This window comes from Schistocerca nitens, unplaced genomic scaffold, assembly GCF_023898315.1.
Source record: "Schistocerca nitens isolate TAMUIC-IGC-003100 unplaced genomic scaffold, iqSchNite1.1 HiC_scaffold_218, whole genome shotgun sequence".
Classification (NCBI taxonomy): domain Eukaryota; kingdom Metazoa; phylum Arthropoda; class Insecta; order Orthoptera; family Acrididae; genus Schistocerca; species Schistocerca nitens.
Window position 1 is genome coordinate 1 of NW_026045759.1, and position 20,541 is coordinate 20,541.

At 49.8% G+C, this 20,541-nt stretch overlaps 29 non-coding genes across 29 annotated transcripts; all 29 read right to left on the reverse strand.

Annotated features, from left to right (window-relative positions):
• Positions 1-408: 408 nt before the first annotated feature.
• Trnas-cga (transfer RNA serine (anticodon CGA)) lies at positions 409-490 on the reverse strand. Its single transcript has one exon. It is a non-coding gene; the product is annotated as a tRNA-Ser (tRNA).
• Positions 491-628: 138 nt separating this feature from the next.
• Positions 629-701, reverse strand: Trnak-uuu (transfer RNA lysine (anticodon UUU)). The gene has a single exon. It is a non-coding gene; the product is annotated as a tRNA-Lys (tRNA).
• A 345-nt stretch (positions 702-1,046) lies between these two features.
• Positions 1,047-1,128, reverse strand: Trnas-aga (transfer RNA serine (anticodon AGA)). The gene has a single exon. It is a non-coding gene; the product is annotated as a tRNA-Ser (tRNA).
• Positions 1,129-1,869: 741 nt separating this feature from the next.
• Positions 1,870-1,951, reverse strand: Trnas-cga (transfer RNA serine (anticodon CGA)). The gene has a single exon. It is a non-coding gene; the product is annotated as a tRNA-Ser (tRNA).
• A 138-nt stretch (positions 1,952-2,089) lies between these two features.
• On the reverse strand, positions 2,090-2,162 carry Trnak-uuu (transfer RNA lysine (anticodon UUU)). The gene has a single exon. It is a non-coding gene; the product is annotated as a tRNA-Lys (tRNA).
• Positions 2,163-2,507: 345 nt separating this feature from the next.
• Positions 2,508-2,589, reverse strand: Trnas-aga (transfer RNA serine (anticodon AGA)). The gene has a single exon. It is a non-coding gene; the product is annotated as a tRNA-Ser (tRNA).
• Positions 2,590-3,330: 741 nt separating this feature from the next.
• On the reverse strand, positions 3,331-3,412 carry Trnas-cga (transfer RNA serine (anticodon CGA)). Its single transcript has one exon. It is a non-coding gene; the product is annotated as a tRNA-Ser (tRNA).
• Positions 3,413-3,550: 138 nt separating this feature from the next.
• Trnak-uuu (transfer RNA lysine (anticodon UUU)) lies at positions 3,551-3,623 on the reverse strand. Its single transcript has one exon. It is a non-coding gene; the product is annotated as a tRNA-Lys (tRNA).
• A 345-nt stretch (positions 3,624-3,968) lies between these two features.
• Positions 3,969-4,050, reverse strand: Trnas-aga (transfer RNA serine (anticodon AGA)). Its single transcript has one exon. It is a non-coding gene; the product is annotated as a tRNA-Ser (tRNA).
• A 741-nt stretch (positions 4,051-4,791) lies between these two features.
• Trnas-cga (transfer RNA serine (anticodon CGA)) lies at positions 4,792-4,873 on the reverse strand. The gene has a single exon. It is a non-coding gene; the product is annotated as a tRNA-Ser (tRNA).
• A 138-nt stretch (positions 4,874-5,011) lies between these two features.
• Trnak-uuu (transfer RNA lysine (anticodon UUU)) lies at positions 5,012-5,084 on the reverse strand. Its single transcript has one exon. It is a non-coding gene; the product is annotated as a tRNA-Lys (tRNA).
• Positions 5,085-5,429: 345 nt separating this feature from the next.
• Positions 5,430-5,511, reverse strand: Trnas-aga (transfer RNA serine (anticodon AGA)). Its single transcript has one exon. It is a non-coding gene; the product is annotated as a tRNA-Ser (tRNA).
• A 741-nt stretch (positions 5,512-6,252) lies between these two features.
• Positions 6,253-6,334, reverse strand: Trnas-cga (transfer RNA serine (anticodon CGA)). The gene has a single exon. It is a non-coding gene; the product is annotated as a tRNA-Ser (tRNA).
• Positions 6,335-6,472: 138 nt separating this feature from the next.
• Trnak-uuu (transfer RNA lysine (anticodon UUU)) lies at positions 6,473-6,545 on the reverse strand. The gene has a single exon. It is a non-coding gene; the product is annotated as a tRNA-Lys (tRNA).
• Positions 6,546-6,890: 345 nt separating this feature from the next.
• On the reverse strand, positions 6,891-6,972 carry Trnas-aga (transfer RNA serine (anticodon AGA)). Its single transcript has one exon. It is a non-coding gene; the product is annotated as a tRNA-Ser (tRNA).
• Positions 6,973-7,713: 741 nt separating this feature from the next.
• On the reverse strand, positions 7,714-7,795 carry Trnas-cga (transfer RNA serine (anticodon CGA)). The gene has a single exon. It is a non-coding gene; the product is annotated as a tRNA-Ser (tRNA).
• A 138-nt stretch (positions 7,796-7,933) lies between these two features.
• Positions 7,934-8,006, reverse strand: Trnak-uuu (transfer RNA lysine (anticodon UUU)). The gene has a single exon. It is a non-coding gene; the product is annotated as a tRNA-Lys (tRNA).
• Positions 8,007-8,351: 345 nt separating this feature from the next.
• On the reverse strand, positions 8,352-8,433 carry Trnas-aga (transfer RNA serine (anticodon AGA)). The gene has a single exon. It is a non-coding gene; the product is annotated as a tRNA-Ser (tRNA).
• A 7,082-nt stretch (positions 8,434-15,515) lies between these two features.
• On the reverse strand, positions 15,516-15,588 carry Trnak-uuu (transfer RNA lysine (anticodon UUU)). Its single transcript has one exon. It is a non-coding gene; the product is annotated as a tRNA-Lys (tRNA).
• Positions 15,589-15,933: 345 nt separating this feature from the next.
• On the reverse strand, positions 15,934-16,015 carry Trnas-aga (transfer RNA serine (anticodon AGA)). Its single transcript has one exon. It is a non-coding gene; the product is annotated as a tRNA-Ser (tRNA).
• A 741-nt stretch (positions 16,016-16,756) lies between these two features.
• Trnas-cga (transfer RNA serine (anticodon CGA)) lies at positions 16,757-16,838 on the reverse strand. Its single transcript has one exon. It is a non-coding gene; the product is annotated as a tRNA-Ser (tRNA).
• Positions 16,839-16,976: 138 nt separating this feature from the next.
• On the reverse strand, positions 16,977-17,049 carry Trnak-uuu (transfer RNA lysine (anticodon UUU)). The gene has a single exon. It is a non-coding gene; the product is annotated as a tRNA-Lys (tRNA).
• Positions 17,050-17,394: 345 nt separating this feature from the next.
• On the reverse strand, positions 17,395-17,476 carry Trnas-aga (transfer RNA serine (anticodon AGA)). The gene has a single exon. It is a non-coding gene; the product is annotated as a tRNA-Ser (tRNA).
• Positions 17,477-18,217: 741 nt separating this feature from the next.
• Trnas-cga (transfer RNA serine (anticodon CGA)) lies at positions 18,218-18,299 on the reverse strand. The gene has a single exon. It is a non-coding gene; the product is annotated as a tRNA-Ser (tRNA).
• A 138-nt stretch (positions 18,300-18,437) lies between these two features.
• On the reverse strand, positions 18,438-18,510 carry Trnak-uuu (transfer RNA lysine (anticodon UUU)). The gene has a single exon. It is a non-coding gene; the product is annotated as a tRNA-Lys (tRNA).
• Positions 18,511-18,855: 345 nt separating this feature from the next.
• Trnas-aga (transfer RNA serine (anticodon AGA)) lies at positions 18,856-18,937 on the reverse strand. The gene has a single exon. It is a non-coding gene; the product is annotated as a tRNA-Ser (tRNA).
• Positions 18,938-19,678: 741 nt separating this feature from the next.
• Trnas-cga (transfer RNA serine (anticodon CGA)) lies at positions 19,679-19,760 on the reverse strand. The gene has a single exon. It is a non-coding gene; the product is annotated as a tRNA-Ser (tRNA).
• A 138-nt stretch (positions 19,761-19,898) lies between these two features.
• Positions 19,899-19,971, reverse strand: Trnak-uuu (transfer RNA lysine (anticodon UUU)). The gene has a single exon. It is a non-coding gene; the product is annotated as a tRNA-Lys (tRNA).
• Positions 19,972-20,316: 345 nt separating this feature from the next.
• Positions 20,317-20,398, reverse strand: Trnas-aga (transfer RNA serine (anticodon AGA)). The gene has a single exon. It is a non-coding gene; the product is annotated as a tRNA-Ser (tRNA).
• Between the last annotated feature and the right edge of the window lie 143 nt (positions 20,399-20,541).

Below are 20,541 nucleotides of genomic sequence, written 5' to 3' on the forward strand. Positions count from 1 at the left end.
TTCTGTCGTCTTAAACGATGGACATACTTGCAAGCAGCTGCGAGATCTTAAGAAAGGAAACGCTGCACCACTGCTTTTGCCACACTCGAATGAATTGAATTGCGATTCTTAAAAAGAAATGAATGCTCGCTCTGTCCAACACTTTGAAGCACATCTGCGTACTCACGAACACGGCGACGGCGCGACAAAATGACGGGGGCGCGTTCGTGGGCCTGCGACTGATTTCTGCAGTACTAGCGTCCGTGCGAGGTGAACCGAGAGCCGCAACAGACAGCGGCCGTCGCGAAACAGTATTCTTAAACATAAATTTCCGTCTTGTTGAGAATGGTGTCACTGGTTTGGATCCGCTTTCACCCACGCATGTCACATGTGGGCGAAAATTTCTGCTCGTTTTTACGCAAAATCACACGCAGCCGGTAGGATTCGAACCTACGCTCCCAGAGGGAATCTGATTTCGAGTCAGACGCCTTAACCACTCGGCCACGACTGCCACTAGCGGACGATCCTCCCGACACATGCAACTGCTACTGTTTAAAGCTCTGCAGTGCCAGGAAACGGCGTAGCAGCATTCTTTTCCGTAGTGCTTACACCGCTACGAGACGTGCGGCTACCAAGGTATTAAAATTTCCGCCCGAACAGGGACTTGAAGCCTGGACCCTTAGGTTAAAAGCCTAATGCTCTACCGACTGAGCTATCCGGGCTCACATTACCTTAACACCCCTCCCTCTAGGCATACTGACACATTGCCTCATGTCCTTTACTGTTGGGTAGTCGTTGCGTGGAGCTGTTACTGTTTAAACGTCGTCTGACTGCTGTCTAAAAACTCATCACGCTATCCTCGTAACAGCCTATCGAAGAAAGCTGACACACGATGCAAAGTGAAATTGCAGCATTTTGTACGTCTCAGCAGAGGAGCTACGTGTTTTGTCGACACTCACTGGACAATTGTAAAATTCACAAGCGTCTCGAATGCAGTGTTTCCCACGTATTCGCTCATTTCACGGTTCCGTTTTAGATGTTCTTCACCTCTTGACACAAAAAAGAAACGCAGTCGGTAGGACTCGAACCTACGCTCCCAGAGGGAATCTGATTTCTAGTCAGACGCCTTAACCACTCGGCCACGACTGCCGGTCGCAGAAGCGTCTCTCGACAAGTGCAACTGCTCCTTTTCAAGCAATCTCACGTAAGAACACGACATGGCCTCACTCGTTTCTGTAGTGCTTCCGTTGCCAGCACATTAGCCGTTACGACAGTGTATCAATTTTCGCCTGGACGGGGGCTTGAACCCGGGACCCTTTGGTTGAAAGTCTAGCGCTCTACCGACTGAGCTGCCCGGTCCCTCGGCCGAGCATTGTGGTACATGCTGCATGGTGTTTGAGTGATTCGCGTGTCGTAATTACTGGCTTATGGCTCCAATGGCGACTTCACCGACTTCCCACTGACGCACCGCTGACGCTACTTTTCTGTCGTCTTAAACGATGGACATACTTGCAAGCAGCTGCGAGATCTTAAGAAAGGAAACGCTGCACCACTGCTTTTGCCACACTCGAATGAATTGAATTGCGATTCTTAAAAAGAAATGAATGCTCGCTCTGTCCAACACTTTGAAGCACATCTGCGTACTCACGAACACGGCGACGGCGCGACAAAATGACGGGGGCGCGTTCGTGGGCCTGCGACTGATTTCTGCAGTACTAGCGTCCGTGCGAGGTGAACCGAGAGCCGCAACAGACAGCGGCCGTCGCGAAACAGTATTCTTAAACATAAATTTCCGTCTTGTTGAGAATGGTGTCACTGGTTTGGATCCGCTTTCACCCACGCATGTCACATGTGGGCGAAAATTTCTGCTCGTTTTTACGCAAAATCACACGCAGCCGGTAGGATTCGAACCTACGCTCCCAGAGGGAATCTGATTTCGAGTCAGACGCCTTAACCACTCGGCCACGACTGCCACTAGCGGACGATCCTCCCGACACATGCAACTGCTACTGTTTAAAGCTCTGCAGTGCCAGGAAACGGCGTAGCAGCATTCTTTTCCGTAGTGCTTACACCGCTACGAGACGTGCGGCTACCAAGGTATTAAAATTTCCGCCCGAACAGGGACTTGAACCCTGGACCCTTAGGTTAAAAGCCTAATGCTCTACCGACTGAGCTATCCGGGCTCACATTACCTTAACACCCCTCCCTCTAGGCATACTGACACATTGCCTCATGTCCTTTACTGTTGGGTAGTCGTTGCGTGGAGCTGTTACTGTTTAAACGTCGTCTGACTGCTGTCTAAAAACTCATCACGCTATCCTCGTAACAGCCTATCGAAGAAAGCTGACACACGATGCAAAGTGAAATTGCAGCATTTTGTACGTCTCAGCAGAGGAGCTACGTGTTTTGTCGACACTCACTGGACAATTGTAAAATTCACAAGCGTCTCGAATGCAGTGTTTCCCACGTATTCGCTCATTTCACGGTTCCGTTTTAGATGTTCTTCACCTCTTGACACAAAAAAGAAACGCAGTCGGTAGGACTCGAACCTACGCTCCCAGAGGGAATCTGATTTCTAGTCAGACGCCTTAACCACTCGGCCACGACTGCCGGTCGCAGAAGCGTCTCTCGACAAGTGCAACTGCTCCTTTTCAAGCAATCTCACGTAAGAACACGACATGGCCTCACTCGTTTCTGTAGTGCTTCCGTTGCCAGCACATTAGCCGTTACGACAGTGTATCAATTTTCGCCTGGACGGGGGCTTGAACCCGGGACCCTTTGGTTGAAAGTCTAGCGCTCTACCGACTGAGCTGCCCGGTCCCTCGGCCGAGCATTGTGGTACATGCTGCATGGTGTTTGAGTGATTCGCGTGTCGTAATTACTGGCTTATGGCTCCAATGGCGACTTCACCGACTTCCCACTGACGCACCGCTGACGCTACTTTTCTGTCGTCTTAAACGATGGACATACTTGCAAGCAGCTGCGAGATCTTAAGAAAGGAAACGCTGCACCACTGCTTTTGCCACACTCGAATGAATTGAATTGCGATTCTTAAAAAGAAATGAATGCTCGCTCTGTCCAACACTTTGAAGCACATCTGCGTACTCACGAACACGGCGACGGCGCGACAAAATGACGGGGGCGCGTTCGTGGGCCTGCGACTGATTTCTGCAGTACTAGCGTCCGTGCGAGGTGAACCGAGAGCCGCAACAGACAGCGGCCGTCGCGAAACAGTATTCTTAAACATAAATTTCCGTCTTGTTGAGAATGGTGTCACTGGTTTGGATCCGCTTTCACCCACGCATGTCACATGTGGGCGAAAATTTCTGCTCGTTTTTACGCAAAATCACACGCAGCCGGTAGGATTCGAACCTACGCTCCCAGAGGGAATCTGATTTCGAGTCAGACGCCTTAACCACTCGGCCACGACTGCCACTAGCGGACGATCCTCCCGACACATGCAACTGCTACTGTTTAAAGCTCTGCAGTGCCAGGAAACGGCGTAGCAGCATTCTTTTCCGTAGTGCTTACACCGCTACGAGACGTGCGGCTACCAAGGTATTAAAATTTCCGCCCGAACAGGGACTTGAACCCTGGACCCTTAGGTTAAAAGCCTAATGCTCTACCGACTGAGCTATCCGGGCTCACATTACCTTAACACCCCTCCCTCTAGGCATACTGACACATTGCCTCATGTCCTTTACTGTTGGGTAGTCGTTGCGTGGAGCTGTTACTGTTTAAACGTCGTCTGACTGCTGTCTAAAAACTCATCACGCTATCCTCGTAACAGCCTATCGAAGAAAGCTGACACACGATGCAAAGTGAAATTGCAGCATTTTGTACGTCTCAGCAGAGGAGCTACGTGTTTTGTCGACACTCACTGGACAATTGTAAAATTCACAAGCGTCTCGAATGCAGTGTTTCCCACGTATTCGCTCATTTCACGGTTCCGTTTTAGATGTTCTTCACCTCTTGACACAAAAAAGAAACGCAGTCGGTAGGACTCGAACCTACGCTCCCAGAGGGAATCTGATTTCTAGTCAGACGCCTTAACCACTCGGCCACGACTGCCGGTCGCAGAAGCGTCTCTCGACAAGTGCAACTGCTCCTTTTCAAGCAATCTCACGTAAGAACACGACATGGCCTCACTCGTTTCTGTAGTGCTTCCGTTGCCAGCACATTAGCCGTTACGACAGTGTATCAATTTTCGCCTGGACGGGGGCTTGAACCCGGGACCCTTTGGTTGAAAGTCTAGCGCTCTACCGACTGAGCTGCCCGGTCCCTCGGCCGAGCATTGTGGTACATGCTGCATGGTGTTTGAGTGATTCGCGTGTCGTAATTACTGGCTTATGGCTCCAATGGCGACTTCACCGACTTCCCACTGACGCACCGCTGACGCTACTTTTCTGTCGTCTTAAACGATGGACATACTTGCAAGCAGCTGCGAGATCTTAAGAAAGGAAACGCTGCACCACTGCTTTTGCCACACTCGAATGAATTGAATTGCGATTCTTAAAAAGAAATGAATGCTCGCTCTGTCCAACACTTTGAAGCACATCTGCGTACTCACGAACACGGCGACGGCGCGACAAAATGACGGGGGCGCGTTCGTGGGCCTGCGACTGATTTCTGCAGTACTAGCGTCCGTGCGAGGTGAACCGAGAGCCGCAACAGACAGCGGCCGTCGCGAAACAGTATTCTTAAACATAAATTTCCGTCTTGTTGAGAATGGTGTCACTGGTTTGGATCCGCTTTCACCCACGCATGTCACATGTGGGCGAAAATTTCTGCTCGTTTTTACGCAAAATCACACGCAGCCGGTAGGATTCGAACCTACGCTCCCAGAGGGAATCTGATTTCGAGTCAGACGCCTTAACCACTCGGCCACGACTGCCACTAGCGGACGATCCTCCCGACACATGCAACTGCTACTGTTTAAAGCTCTGCAGTGCCAGGAAACGGCGTAGCAGCATTCTTTTCCGTAGTGCTTACACCGCTACGAGACGTGCGGCTACCAAGGTATTAAAATTTCCGCCCGAACAGGGACTTGAACCCTGGACCCTTAGGTTAAAAGCCTAATGCTCTACCGACTGAGCTATCCGGGCTCACATTACCTTAACACCCCTCCCTCTAGGCATACTGACACATTGCCTCATGTCCTTTACTGTTGGGTAGTCGTTGCGTGGAGCTGTTACTGTTTAAACGTCGTCTGACTGCTGTCTAAAAACTCATCACGCTATCCTCGTAACAGCCTATCGAAGAAAGCTGACACACGATGCAAAGTGAAATTGCAGCATTTTGTACGTCTCAGCAGAGGAGCTACGTGTTTTGTCGACACTCACTGGACAATTGTAAAATTCACAAGCGTCTCGAATGCAGTGTTTCCCACGTATTCGCTCATTTCACGGTTCCGTTTTAGATGTTCTTCACCTCTTGACACAAAAAAGAAACGCAGTCGGTAGGACTCGAACCTACGCTCCCAGAGGGAATCTGATTTCTAGTCAGACGCCTTAACCACTCGGCCACGACTGCCGGTCGCAGAAGCGTCTCTCGACAAGTGCAACTGCTCCTTTTCAAGCAATCTCACGTAAGAACACGACATGGCCTCACTCGTTTCTGTAGTGCTTCCGTTGCCAGCACATTAGCCGTTACGACAGTGTATCAATTTTCGCCTGGACGGGGGCTTGAACCCGGGACCCTTTGGTTGAAAGTCTAGCGCTCTACCGACTGAGCTGCCCGGTCCCTCGGCCGAGCATTGTGGTACATGCTGCATGGTGTTTGAGTGATTCGCGTGTCGTAATTACTGGCTTATGGCTCCAATGGCGACTTCATCGACTTCCCACTGACGCACCGCTGACGCTACTTTTCTGTCGTCTTAAACGATGGACATACTTGCAAGCAGCTGCGAGATCTTAAGAAAGGAAACGCTGCACCACTGCTTTTGCCACACTCGAATGAATTGAATTGCGATTCTTAAAAAGAAATGAATGCTCGCTCTGTCCAACACTTTGAAGCACATCTGCGTACTCACGAACACGGCGACGGCGCGACAAAATGACGGGGGCGCGTTCGTGGGCCTGCGACTGATTTCTGCAGTACTAGCGTCCGTGCGAGGTGAACCGAGAGCCGCAACAGACAGCGGCCGTCGCGAAACAGTATTCTTAAACATAAATTTCCGTCTTGTTGAGAATGGTGTCACTGGTTTGGATCCGCTTTCACCCACGCATGTCACATGTGGGCGAAAATTTCTGCTCGTTTTTACGCAAAATCACACGCAGCCGGTAGGATTCGAACCTACGCTCCCAGAGGGAATCTGATTTCGAGTCAGACGCCTTAACCACTCGGCCACGACTGCCACTAGCGGACGATCCTCCCGACACATGCAACTGCTACTGTTTAAAGCTCTGCAGTGCCAGGAAACGGCGTAGCAGCATTCTTTTCCGTAGTGCTTACACCGCTACGAGACGTGCGGCTACCAAGGTATTAAAATTTCCGCCCGAACAGGGACTTGAACCCTGGACCCTTAGGTTAAAAGCCTAATGCTCTACCGACTGAGCTATCCGGGCTCACATTACCTTAACACCCCTCCCTCTAGGCATACTGACACATTGCCTCATGTCCTTTACTGTTGGGTAGTCGTTGCGTGGAGCTGTTACTGTTTAAACGTCGTCTGACTGCTGTCTAAAAACTCATCACGCTATCCTCGTAACAGCCTATCGAAGAAAGCTGACACACGATGCAAAGTGAAATTGCAGCATTTTGTACGTCTCAGCAGAGGAGCTACGTGTTTTGTCGACACTCACTGGACAATTGTAAAATTCACAAGCGTCTCGAATGCAGTGTTTCCCACGTATTCGCTCATTTCACGGTTCCGTTTTAGATGTTCTTCACCTCTTGACACAAAAAAGAAACGCAGTCGGTAGGACTCGAACCTACGCTCCCAGAGGGAATCTGATTTCTAGTCAGACGCCTTAACCACTCGGCCACGACTGCCGGTCGCAGAAGCGTCTCTCGACAAGTGCAACTGCTCCTTTTCAAGCAATCTCACGTAAGAACACGACATGGCCTCACTCGTTTCTGTAGTGCTTCCGTTGCCAGCACATTAGCCGTTACGACAGTGTATCAATTTTCGCCTGGACGGGGGCTTGAACCCGGGACCCTTTGGTTGAAAGTCTAGCGCTCTACCGACTGAGCTGCCCGGTCCCTCGGCCGAGCATTGTGGTACATGCTGCATGGTGTTTGAGTGATTCGCGTGTCGTAATTACTGGCTTATGGCTCCAATGGCGACTTCATCGACTTCCCACTGACGCACCGCTGACGCTACTTTTCTGTCGTCTTAAACGATGGACATACTTGCAAGCAGCTGCGAGATCTTAAGAAAGGAAACGCTGCACCACTGCTTTTGCCACACTCGAATGAATTGAATTGCGATTCTTAAAAAGAAATGAATGCTCGCTCTGTCCAACACTTTGAAGCACATCTGCGTACTCACGAACACGGCGACGGCGCGACAAAATGACGGGGGCGCGTTCGTGGGCCTGCGACTGATTTCTGCAGTACTAGCGTCCGTGCGAGGTGAACCGAGAGCCGCAACAGACAGCGGCCGTCGCGAAACAGTATTCTTAAACATAAATTTCCGTCTTGTTGAGAATGGTGTCACTGGTTTGGATCCGCTTTCACCCACGCATGTCACATGTGGGCGAAAATTTCTGCTCGTTTTTACGCAAAATCACACGCAGCCGGTAGGATTCGAACCTACGCTCCCAGAGGGAATCTGATTTCGAGTCAGACGCCTTAACCACTCGGCCACGACTGCCACTAGCGGACGATCCTCCCGACACATGCAACTGCTACTGTTTAAAGCTCTGCAGTGCCAGGAAACGGCGTAGCAGCATTCTTTTCCGTAGTGCTTACACCGCTACGAGACGTGCGGCTACCAAGGTATTAAAATTTCCGCCCGAACAGGGACTTGAACCCTGGACCCTTAGGTTAAAAGCCTAATGCTCTACCGACTGAGCTATCCGGGCTCACATTACCTTAACACCCCTCCCTCTAGGCATACTGACACATTGCCTCATGTCCTTTACTGTTGGGTAGTCGTTGCGTGGAGCTGTTACTGTTTAAACGTCGTCTGACTGCTGTCTAAAAACTCATCACGCTATCCTCGTAACAGCCTATCGAAGAAAGCTGACACACGATGCAAAGTGAAATTGCAGCATTTTGTACGTCTCAGCAGAGGAGCTACGTGTTTTGTCGACACTCACTGGACAATTGTAAAATTCACAAGCGTCTCGAATGCAGTGTTTCCCACGTATTCGCTCATTTCACGGTTCCGTTTTAGATGTTCTTCACCTCTTGACACAAAAAAGAAACGCAGTCGGTAGGACTCGAACCTACGCTCCCAGAGGGAATCTGATTTCTAGTCAGACGCCTTAACCACTCGGCCACGACTGCCGGTCGCAGAAGCGTCTCTCGACAAGTGCAACTGCTCCTTTTCAAGCAATCTCACGTAAGAACACGACATGGCCTCACTCGTTTCTGTAGTGCTTCCGTTGCCAGCACATTAGCCGTTACGACAGTGTATCAATTTTCGCCTGGACGGGGGCTTGAACCCGGGACCCTTTGGTTGAAAGTCTAGCGCTCTACCGACTGAGCTGCCCGGTCCCTCGGCCGAGCATTGTGGTACATGCTGCATGGTGTTTGAGTGATTCGCGTGTCGTAATTACTGGCTTATGGCTCCAATGGCGACTTCATCGACTTCCCACTGACGCACCGCTGACGCTACTTTTCTGTCGTCTTAAACGATGGACATACTTGCAAGCAGCTGCGAGATCTTAAGAAAGGAAACGCTGCACCACTGCTTTTGCCACACTCGAATGAATTGAATTGCGATTCTTAAAAAGAAATGAATGCTCGCTCTGTCCAACACTTTGAAGCACATCTGCGTACTCACGAACACGGCGACGGCGCGACAAAATGACGGGGGCGCGTTCGTGGGCCTGCGACTGATTTCTGCAGTACTAGCGTCCGTGCGAGGTGAACCGAGAGCCGCAACAGACAGCGGCCGTCGCGAAACAGTATTCTTAAACATAAATTTCCGTCTTGTTGAGAATGGTGTCACTGGTTTGGATCCGCTTTCACCCACGCATGTCACATGTGGGCGAAAATTTCTGCTCGTTTTTACGCAAAATCACACGCAGCCGGTAGGATTCGAACCTACGCTCCCAGAGGGAATCTGATTTCGAGTCAGACGCCTTTTTTTTTTTTTTTTTTTTTTTTTTTTTTTTTTTTTTTTTTTTTTTTTTAGACGCCTTAACCACTCTTTTTTTTTTTTTTTTATTTTTTTTTTACGCCTTAACCACTCTTTTTTTTTTTTTTTTACTTAACCACTTTTTTTTTTTTTTTTAGTCAGACGCCTTAACCACTCTTTTTTTTTTTTTTTTTTTTTTTTTTAGATTTAACCACTCGGCCACTTTTTTTTTTTTTTAAAGAAACGCCTTAACCACTCTTTTTTTTTTTTTTTTTTTGTTAAACCAAACATACCTTCTTGCAAGATCAGGCCAGGGCGGCGGTGGAGGCAAAGGGGGCAGGGGTCGCAATCCGAGGCCTGGCCACAGTGTCTCCCTCACCGTCCCAACCCGAGAAACGGGGAATAACGGAAAGAGTGGTGTGTTGTACTCTGTATTATTGTGTAACAGAGTATTGCTTTTTTTTTATGTAATTTTATTTTTTTCTTTTTTTTTTTTTTTTTTTTTTTTTTTTTTTTTTTTTTAATGGAGTTCCTTTAGGAGAACAAAGATCCATCGTGGCCAGCGGAAACATGTCCAAAACGATGTTGCGAAAAAAAAATAACGTCCTCTGAAGGTGTGGAAAGAACATGAGGAAGGAAGAACGAAAACGCGAAACACAAAATAAAAAACCATTCTAGGAGGACAATGACCACAAGTAGGCAGCGGAGGCCCACCGCTACCATAGAAAGGCAAAAAATAGAGACTCTCAAAATAAAATAGAAATGAAAAACACAAACAAATAACCACACTAAACGTGCCAAATATGTCTGGCGCACGGGAATGGGGAAGTGTACGCAATTCCGGCAGCAACAAACATATTTCGTCTTCTCGATAAGTTTGATTTCCGTGCCCAAGAGGCAACCGTTTCAACGCAAATTATCTTTGAGCACCGTCACACAGTTTAGGGACAAGTTAATGACAGTCCTGCAATAGTCACAAAAAATGAAGTAAAGGTCAGCAATAGGGAACAAGCGTCAATCCAGGAGAGAAGAGCCAATATGGCAATCCTAAGGACAACCGCCCAAATGGCGGAAGATAAGTCGAGCCGGTGAGACAAATGAACTGTCATACATCAAGAAAATTAGAACAATATATCATTCCACACATTCCGCCAGAGGAAACAGTGGAATGGGAAGTACATAATCATGGCAGGAGAGAAATATGTAATTTGGTAAAGGCGGTCCGTAGAGGGACATCTAAAAATCGGGCATAATTGGAAACACACTGCGGATTTCGTTGCTCCCGTCCATAGTAGTCCCAAAGATACGTCAAAAACTGCAAGCGATCCATGAGGCGGAGAGAGAAAATCGCATGTGCTGCATGCGCGGCGATCCACACGGTAGCGTTTCTCTTGGTGGCAGGATACGGCCGCCAGTCGGGAACCAGGATATACGAAGGTTGTATGGCACTTGGGGTAGTCCTATTAATCAACGCCAACATCTCACGGGTGGCAGCCCATACCTCGTGAAACTGGGGGCACACAAAACGGTGTTCGATCGTGTCCTCAGCCGCGCACCGCCCACAGATGCCACTCGGGAGGAGATTGATTGCGTGGAGTTTCGCATTCGTGGCAACGGTGCGATTCACAACTTTATACCAAGTGTCCCGAACATCTGATGTCAACAATTTACTGGAAATGTTGGACCACACCGTCCGCCAATCGTATTGCGGCAGCCTCAACTCCCATTTGTTAGTCGGCGGAGTTCCGCGGAGGGCCTCTGCGATCGCGCTGACGTTACCCCTGCGCCGATCGTCACCTATCAGATAGCTAGTGTGGAGGAAGTACTGGCGAACGAAATTCAATTTGTACGGGATAGCCTGGATAGAGACAGGCGCGCGGAGAGAAGCAGGGCGGTAAAGGTCGAAGAGTACCGACGTGGGGCCAAGCCCCGCATGGGCTATTACACAGTTAGTTCGGTGGAGCAAAAGGGCAGCACACTTGGAAGGAAAATCAACCAGACCGATGCCGCCCCTGTCCGGCGGGAGCGTGCAAATATTGTAGGCGACCTTAAAGATTTCGCCTCGCCAGACCAGCCAAGAAACAGCATGCTTGATGGCCCGTTCGATCTCCTTCGGCACCGGCAAAACTTGAGCCAGGTACCAGGCCTTGGCCAACATCTGGGTATTAACAACCGAAACTCTATCCAGCAAAGACAAATTTCGTTTGGCGGCAGCCTGAGTCGCCGCTCGAACAGAATATAAGACCGCGCGCCAGTTTAGCACTGCCATTTGTTGTACATTTGCCGTCATCTGGATCCCGAGAATCTTATGTCGTAACTTGACGGTATACCAATCACGACGGACAGCCCTCATGGTCGCAGTAAGCGGCAGCAAGATGGACTTACGGGGGTTCACAACCGCACCCGATGCCGATTCAAATTGGTGAAGAATGAGACGGAGCGAATCAATATCGTCGGGACTTTGGATAAAAACTCCCAAGTCATCCGCATACGCCCGACAGACAAGCGAACCCGTACCAAACGGGACACCGTGGCAAACATTCGTTAGTTTACGGAGTAGAGGATCCAGCGCTAAAACGAATAAGCCCATGGAAAGCGGGCACCCTTGGCGGACGGATCTGTTCATCCTGAGGACATCACCGGCCTGGCCATGAAAAAGGATTCGGGAAGTGGCCGATTTCAGAAGGTTAGATATCACATGCGTGAATTTTAAACCAAATCCAAACTTATACATGACCCGCCGCAAGTAGTCGTGACTAATTCGATCGAATGCATTATGAAAATCAATGGAAAGTATCGCAGCCCGGCCGCCACGACGTGACGAGGCAGAAGCGATACATTCTCGATACGCCAGGACGGCATCAAATATATTCCGTCCAGGTACTGCACACGATTGAGAAGGACTAATGACGGTCTTCAACGCCGGCCGCAAACGGTGTGAAAAGCAGCGTGCTATGATTTTATAATCGGCGTTTAATAGAGTAATCGGCCGTAAAGTCACCGCACTTTGGATGCCAGTGGTCTTCGGGATGAGGACGATGAGCCCCTCTAAAAAGTCTTCCGGCACATCGAGACCATTATGTATTTCATTAACAATGGCAACGAAAGTATCAGTTAAAAGAGCGGAAAATTTCACATAAAATTCCACAGGAATTCCGTCAATGCCAGGTGCCTTTCCCTTCGGGCTAGCCTTAACGGCGGCAGAAACATCAGCAGCTGTAAAACGCTCATTTAAAAGAAGTCTATCCTGACGCGTTAAAATTGAAGGCAGGTCGTGTAAAAACATCTGCAAGGAGGCGTCATGCAAAGGTTGAGATTGAAAGAGTTTAGAGTAGTGATCGTAAATTTCGTCCTTAATCACCCGACGATCCGAAGTTCTATGACCGTCACGCGTTATCCAGTCCGTGAATAAAAGTTTTTCACGCCGCAGTCGGGCTCGTCGTAAATGATACAATGATAGTGGTTCTTCCAAAGAGGGATCGAAAGGCCTGCTACGGACAACAGAGCCCTGCGCCTTCCGATGCAGATGGTTTAAAATCTGCGTTTTAATTTTCCGTAACATGGGAAGGAGGTCAGGGCGGTCGGTAACCCGAGTAATTAAATCCTGTAAACAATCGCGATAAAAATTAACCGTCATCATGTCCCAATGGGCCTTGTCACGACAGTAATTTATGAGCAAAGTACGAAGAGCCGGTTTAGCGTGACGGAGCCACCACGCGACAGTAGAACACGCCTGTGGGCGGCTCTGAAGAAGTTGGCGCCACAACAAATGTACCTGTTCGACAAGACTGACGTCATCCAAAACACTAACATTGAATTTCCAATAGGATCGCGTACGGTCCGGGCGAACAGACGGGACATTAAAAGCACACAAATAACCACAATGATCCGAAAAAACGACGGGGGCAACTTCGGCCTGCAAGATTTGTGCAGTAAGGTCCGACGAGACATAAATTCTATCCAACCTACTATGCCCAGTAGGATAAAAATAAGTAAAACCTGTAGCAGTCGGACTAAAACGAAGCCACGTGTCCTCAAGTTTAAAAGTGTCAACTAAAGTTTGCAGTGCTAGACACTTATGTGCCGTCGGTTCCTGGTCGGCAACACGCAAGACACAATTAAAATCACCGCCTAAGATGATCCGTCGGTGGTTTCGATGGAAGAACTGACATAAATCATGATTGAAAAAAGTATCCCTCAGACGTTTGTTGTGAGTTCCAGAGGGGGCGTACACGTTAACAAAAAATATGTCGCAGATGACACATGCCAACCCTCGTCCATTTGGTAAAATTTCTACGTGTTTATACTCTAAACCGGGCGCGATTAAAATAGCCGTACCAATGGTCGTTTCCGGATCAATATTAAGAATAACATTATAGGCAGTAAGGTGCGGGACAACGTCAGCTGTAAGTTCTTGAAGGAAAACCACATCACAACGAGCAGATTGCAAAAAATGTAAAAGGGCGTCAATTTTACGGACACTGCGGATTTGATTAACATTAAGTGTGAGGACGCGTAACTGGTGGAATGCACGCGTCAGGATGGACTCTGTAACTTAAGCGGAACTAGAAGAAATGATCTTCCTCCACATCCTCAGACCACTGCATGGTGTCCGCAGGAGAAGGTACGGCGTCCGGGACGGCCCGGGAAGCGGGGGCGGGGGGCACTGACACAGGCGGACCGTGCACGAAAGGTGCTTCGCGACGCTCTTGAACCAAGGAGTCCGTTAATCCCTCAACGGCCTGTTCGAAGGAAACGCCGTCGCCCTCAGTGGGCGCCGTTTTCGAACGTTTCTTAGACCGCCTACGCTTCGGTTTGGGATCGGTAGGGGCGGACTGGGTGGAAACTTGAGACACCTCGCTTTCAGCGCTGCTAGCATCCGCCTCACCAGAAGTGGACAGGCCGGGTTGTGTCGGCAATTTCCGCTTGTCTGTCGGCGGGGCGGGGACGGTAATCGGCCGGGGCGACTCGACCAACATTTCAGAAGACTCCCCAACAGGCACGGTCGGGACACTGACAGCTGACAAATCAGCAAGACCGACTTCGCGAGGGGTCTGTTCGGTAGATAAACTTTGTTCCGACACAACCGGGGGCACGACAACTGTCGGCAGAGTCACATTATCGGACACAGGAGGGGACTCGACCAACATTTCAGAAAACTCCCTAACAGGCACATCCGGAACACTGACGGCTGACAAATCAGCGATACTGACTTCGCGAGGGGTGCGTTCGGCAGGTAAACTTTGTTCCGACACAACCGGGGGCACGACAACTGTCGGCTGAGTCACAACATCGGACACAGGAGCCACAGCCGCAGGAGCGGCGGAAGCCTGTCGGTCGGTCGGGGCGAGCGAGGGGGGTCCAACCAACGCGCCTGCATACGTGGTGTTGACAACAGCTTCGCGCGGTAGCTGCGCCGGCCTGCGTAAAGTGCAGGTTTGTCGTAAATGATCTGTTTTGCCACACACAGAACACGTCTGCGGCTGCCCACTATAGCTGAGGAAAGCTCGCGTGCCAGCAATGATCAGATACGACGGGATATGTTTCTTTAAATCTACACGTACTGTCCGAACACCACTCAGAACCCGATACCTAAAACCTGCAGGCCACACATCATTCTCCACACTAAGAACGGTGCCAAATTCGCCAAGTTTACGAGCAATGGCCTCATTTGGGCACTCAAAAGGAACATTATAAACCTTCACACTTCGAATGCCGAAGCCTGCCGGCAGTATCAACACGTCAGACAAAGCACCGTCCACGTGCTTGAATTTCTTAACGCCACCACTTTCGGTAACTAGCTTATCGACAAAATCCTCGTTCGGAAGTTTCAAAAAGACAGAGTTTTGAATAAAATCAAGCTGGATGCCGACCAAATCAGATTCGGGAATACGCAATTCCGAAAATACCCATTCGTGTACATCAAAAGGCGACGGCCTAGCCGCGTTCCTATCAAAAACACACTGTACGGAGTTAGCACGGTTCATAATAATGCGTCAATAAACTTACAGGAACTAGAAGAGAAGAGAGAACGCTGCGAGGCGCAGCACCAAACACACGACGAAGACACCGCCTGCAGCACACGAAGGCAGCAGCAGGCACGAGCCCAACACACGTCCGCTCGCCGCAACCACTCGGCCACGACTGCCACTAGCGGACGATCCTCCCGACACATGCAACTGCTACTGTTTAAAGCTCTGCAGTGCCAGGAAACGGCGTAGCAGCATTCTTTTCCGTAGTGCTTACACCGCTACGAGACGTGCGGCTACCAAGGTATTAAAATTTCCGCCCGAACAGGGACTTGAACCCTGGACCCTTAGGTTAAAAGCCTAATGCTCTACCGACTGAGCTATCCGGGCTCACATTACCTTAACACCCCTCCCTCTAGGCATACTGACACATTGCCTCATGTCCTTTACTGTTGGGTAGTCGTTGCGTGGAGCTGTTACTGTTTAAACGTCGTCTGACTGCTGTCTAAAAACTCATCACGCTATCCTCGTAACAGCCTATCGAAGAAAGCTGACACACGATGCAAAGTGAAATTGCAGCATTTTGTACGTCTCAGCAGAGGAGCTACGTGTTTTGTCGACACTCACTGGACAATTGTAAAATTCACAAGCGTCTCGAATGCAGTGTTTCCCACGTATTCGCTCATTTCACGGTTCCGTTTTAGATGTTCTTCACCTCTTGACACAAAAAAGAAACGCAGTCGGTAGGACTCGAACCTACGCTCCCAGAGGGAATCTGATTTCTAGTCAGACGCCTTAACCACTCGGCCACGACTGCCGGTCGCAGAAGCGTCTCTCGACAAGTGCAACTGCTCCTTTTCAAGCAATCTCACGTAAGAACACGACATGGCCTCGCTCGTTTCTGTAGTGCTTCCGTTGCCAGCACATTAGCCGTTACGACAGTGTATCAATTTTCGCCTGGACGGGGGCTTGAACCCGGGACCCTTTGGTTGAAAGTCTAGCGCTCTACCGACTGAGCTGCCCGGTCCCTCGGCCGAGCATTGTGGTACATGCTGCATGGTGTTTGAGTGATTCGCGTGTCGTAATTACTGGCTTATGGCTCCAATGGCGACTTCACCGACTTCCCACTGACGCACCGCTGACGCTACTTTTCTGTCGTCTTAAACGATGGACATACTTGCAAGCAGCTGCGAGATCTTAAGAAAGGAAACGCTGCACCACTGCTTTTGCCACACTCGAATGAATTGAATTGCGATTCTTAAAAAGAAATGAATGCTCGCTCTGTCCAACACTTTGAAGCACATCTGCGTACTCACGAACACGGCGACGGCGCGACAAAATGACGGGGGCGCGTTCGTGGGCCTGCGACTGATTTCTGCAGTACTAGCGTCCGTGCGAGGTGAACCGAGAGCCGCAACAGACAGCGGCCGTCGCGAAACAGTATTCTTAAACATAAATTTCCGTCTTGTTGAGAATGGTGTCACTGGTTTGGATCCGCTTTCACCCACGCATGTCACATGTGGGCGAAAATTTCTGCTCGTTTTTACGCAAAATCACACGCAGCCGGTAGGATTCGAACCTACGCTCCCAGAGGGAATCTGATATCGAGTCAGACGCCTTAACCACTCGGCCACGACTGCCACTAGCGGACGATCCTCCCGACACATGCAACTGCTACTGTTTAAAGCTCTGCAGTGCCAGGAAACGGCGTAGCAGCATTCTTTTCCGTAGTGCTTACACCGCTACGAGACGTGCGGCTACCAAGGTATTAAAATTTCCGCCCGAACAGGGACTTGAACCCTGGACCCTTAGGTTAAAAGCCTAATGCTCTACCGACTGAGCTATCCGGGCTCACATTACCTTAACACCCCTCCCTCTAGGCATACTGACACATTGCCTCATGTCCTTTACTGTTGGGTAGTCGTTGCGTGGAGCTGTTACTGTTTAAACGTCGTCTGACTGCTGTCTAAAAACTCATCACGCTATCCTCGTAACAGCCTATCGAAGAAAGCTGACACACGATGCAAAGTGAAATTGCAGCATTTTGTACGTCTCAGCAGAGGAGCTACGTGTTTTGTCGACACTCACTGGACAATTGTAAAATTCACAAGCGTCTCGAATGCAGTGTTTCCCACGTATTCGCTCATTTCACGGTTCCGTTTTAGATGTTCTTCACCTCTTGACACAAAAAAGAAACGCAGTCGGTAGGACTCGAACCTACGCTCCCAGAGGGAATCTGATTTCTAGTCAGACGCCTTAACCACTCGGCCACGACTGCCGGTCGCAGAAGCGTCTCTCGACAAGTGCAACTGCTCCTTTTCAAGCAATCTCACGTAAGAACACGACATGGCCTCACTCGTTTCTGTAGTGCTTCCGTTGCCAGCACATTAGCCGTTACGACAGTGTATCAATTTTCGCCTGGACGGGGGCTTGAACCCGGGACCCTTTGGTTGAAAGTCTAGCGCTCTACCGACTGAGCTGCCCGGTCCCTCGGCCGAGCATTGTGGTACATGCTGCATGGTGTTTGAGTGATTCGCGTGTCGTAATTACTGGCTTATGGCTCCAATGGCGACTTCACCGACTTCCCACTGACGCACCGCTGACGCTACTTTTCTGTCGTCTTAAACGATGGACATACTTGCAAGCAGCTGCGAGATCTTAAGAAAGGAAACGCTGCACCACTGCTTTTGCCACACTCGAATGAATTGAATTGCGATTCTTAAAAAGAAATGAATGCTCGCTCTGTCCAACACTTTGAAGCACATCTGCGTACTCACGAACACGGCGACGGCGCGACAAAATGACGGGGGCGCGTTCGTGGGCCTGCGACTGATTTCTGCAGTACTAGCGTCCGTGCGAGGTGAACCGAGAGCCGCAACAGACAGCGGCCGTCGCGAAACAGTATTCTTAAACATAAATTTCCGTCTTGTTGAGAATGGTGTCACTGGTTTGGATCCGCTTTCACCCACGCATGTCACATGTGGGCGAAAATTTCTGCTCGTTTTTACGCAAAATCACACGCAGCCGGTAGGATTCGAACCTACGCTCCCAGAGGGAATCTGATTTCGAGTCAGACGCCTTAACCACTCGGCCACGACTGCCACTAGCGGACGATCCTCCCGACACATGCAACTGCTACTGTTTAAAGCTCTGCAGTGCCAGGAAACGGCGTAGCAGCATTCTTTTCCGTAGTGCTTACACCGCTACGAGACGTGCGGCTACCAAGGTATTAAAATTTCCGCCCGAACAGGGACTTGAACCCTGGACCCTTAGGTTAAAAGCCTAATGCTCTACCGACTGAGCTATCCGGGCTCACATTACCTTAACACCCCTCCCTCTAGGCATACTGACACATTGCCTCATGTCCTTTACTGTTGGGTAGTCGTTGCGTGGAGCTGTTACTGTTTAAACGTCGTCTGACTGCTGTCTAAAAACTCATCACGCTATCCTCGTAACAGCCTATCGAAGAAAGCTGACACACGATGCAAAGTGAAATTGCAGCATTTTGTACGTCTCAGCAGAGGAGCTACGTGTTTTGTCGACACTCACTGGACAATTGTAAAATTCACAAGCGTCTCGAATGCAGTGTTTCCCACGTATTCGCTCATTTCACGGTTCCGTTTTAGATGTTCTTCACCTCTTGACACAAAAAAGAAACGCAGTCGGTAGGACTCGAACCTACGCTCCCAGAGGGAATCTGATTTCTAGTCAGACGCCTTAACCACTCGGCCACGACTGCCGGTCGCAGAAGCGTCTCTCGACAAGTGCAACTGCTCCTTTTCAAGCAATCTCACGTAAGAACACGACATGGCCTCACTCGTTTCTGTAGTGCTTCCGTTGCCAGCACATTAGCCGTTACGACAGTGTATCAATTTTCGCCTGGACGGGGGCTTGAACCCGGGACCCTTTGGTTGAAAGTCTAGCGCTCTACCGACTGAGCTGCCCGGTCCCTCGGCCGAGCATTGTGGTACATGCTGCATGGTGTTTGAGTGATTCGCGTGTCGTAATTACTGGCTTATGGCTCCAATGGCGACTTCACCGACTTCCCACTGACGCACCGCTGACGCTACTTTTCTGTCGTCTTAAACGATGGACATACTTGCAAGCAGCTGCGAGATCTTAAGAAAGGAAACGCTGCACCACTGCTTTTGCCACACTCGAATGAATTGAATTGCGATTCTTAAAAAGAAATGAATGCTCGCTCTGTCCAACACTTTGAAGCACATCTGCGTACTCACGAACACGGCGACGGCGCGACAAAATGACGGGGGCGCGTTCGTGGGCCTGCGACTGATTTCTGCAGTACTAGCGTCCGTGCGAGGTGAACCGAGAGCCGCAACAGACAGCGGCCGTCGCGAAACAGTATTCTTAAACATAAATTTCCGTCTTGTTGAGAATGGTGTCACTGGTTTGGATCCGCTTTCACCCACGCATGTCACATGTGGGCGAAAATTTCTGCTCGTTTTTACGCAAAATCACACGCAGCCGGTAGGATTCGAACCTACGCTCCCAGAGGGAATCTGATTTCGAGTCAGACGCCTTAACCACTCGGCCACGACTGCCACTAGCGGACGATCCTCCCGACACATGCAACTGCTACTGTTTAAAGCTCTGCAGTGCCAGGAAACGGCGTAGCAGCATTCTTTTCCGTAGTGCTTACACCGCTACGAGACGTGCGGCTACCAAGGTATTAAAATTTCCGCCCGAACAGGGACTTGAACCCTGGACCCTTAGGTTAAAAGCCTAATGCTCTACCGACTGAGCTATCCGGGCTCACATTACCTTAACACCCCTCCCTCTAGGCATACTGACACATTGCCTCATGTCCTTTACTGTTGGGTAGTCGTTGCGTGGAGCTGTTACTGTTTAAACGTCGTCTGACTGCTGTCTAAAAACTCATCACGCTATCCTCGTAACAGCCTATCGAAGAAAGCTGACACACGATGCAAAGTGAAATTGCAGCATTTTGTACGTCTCAGCAGAGGAGCTACGTGTTTTGTCGACACTCACTGGACAATTGTAAAATTCACAAGCGTCTCGAATGCAGTGTTTCCCACGTATTCGCTCATTTCACGGTTCCGTTTTAGATGTTCTTCACCTCTTGACACAAAAAAGAAACGCAGTCGGTAGGACTCGAACCTACGCTCCCAGAGGGAATCTGATTTCTAGTCAGACGCCTTAACCACTCGGCCACGACTGCCGGTCGCAGAAGCGTCTCTCGACAAGTGCAACTGCTCCTTTTCAAGCAATCTCACGTAAGAACACGACATGGCCTCACTCGTTTCTGTAGTGCTTCCGTTGCCAGCACATTAGCCGTTACGACAGTGTATCAATTTTCGCCTG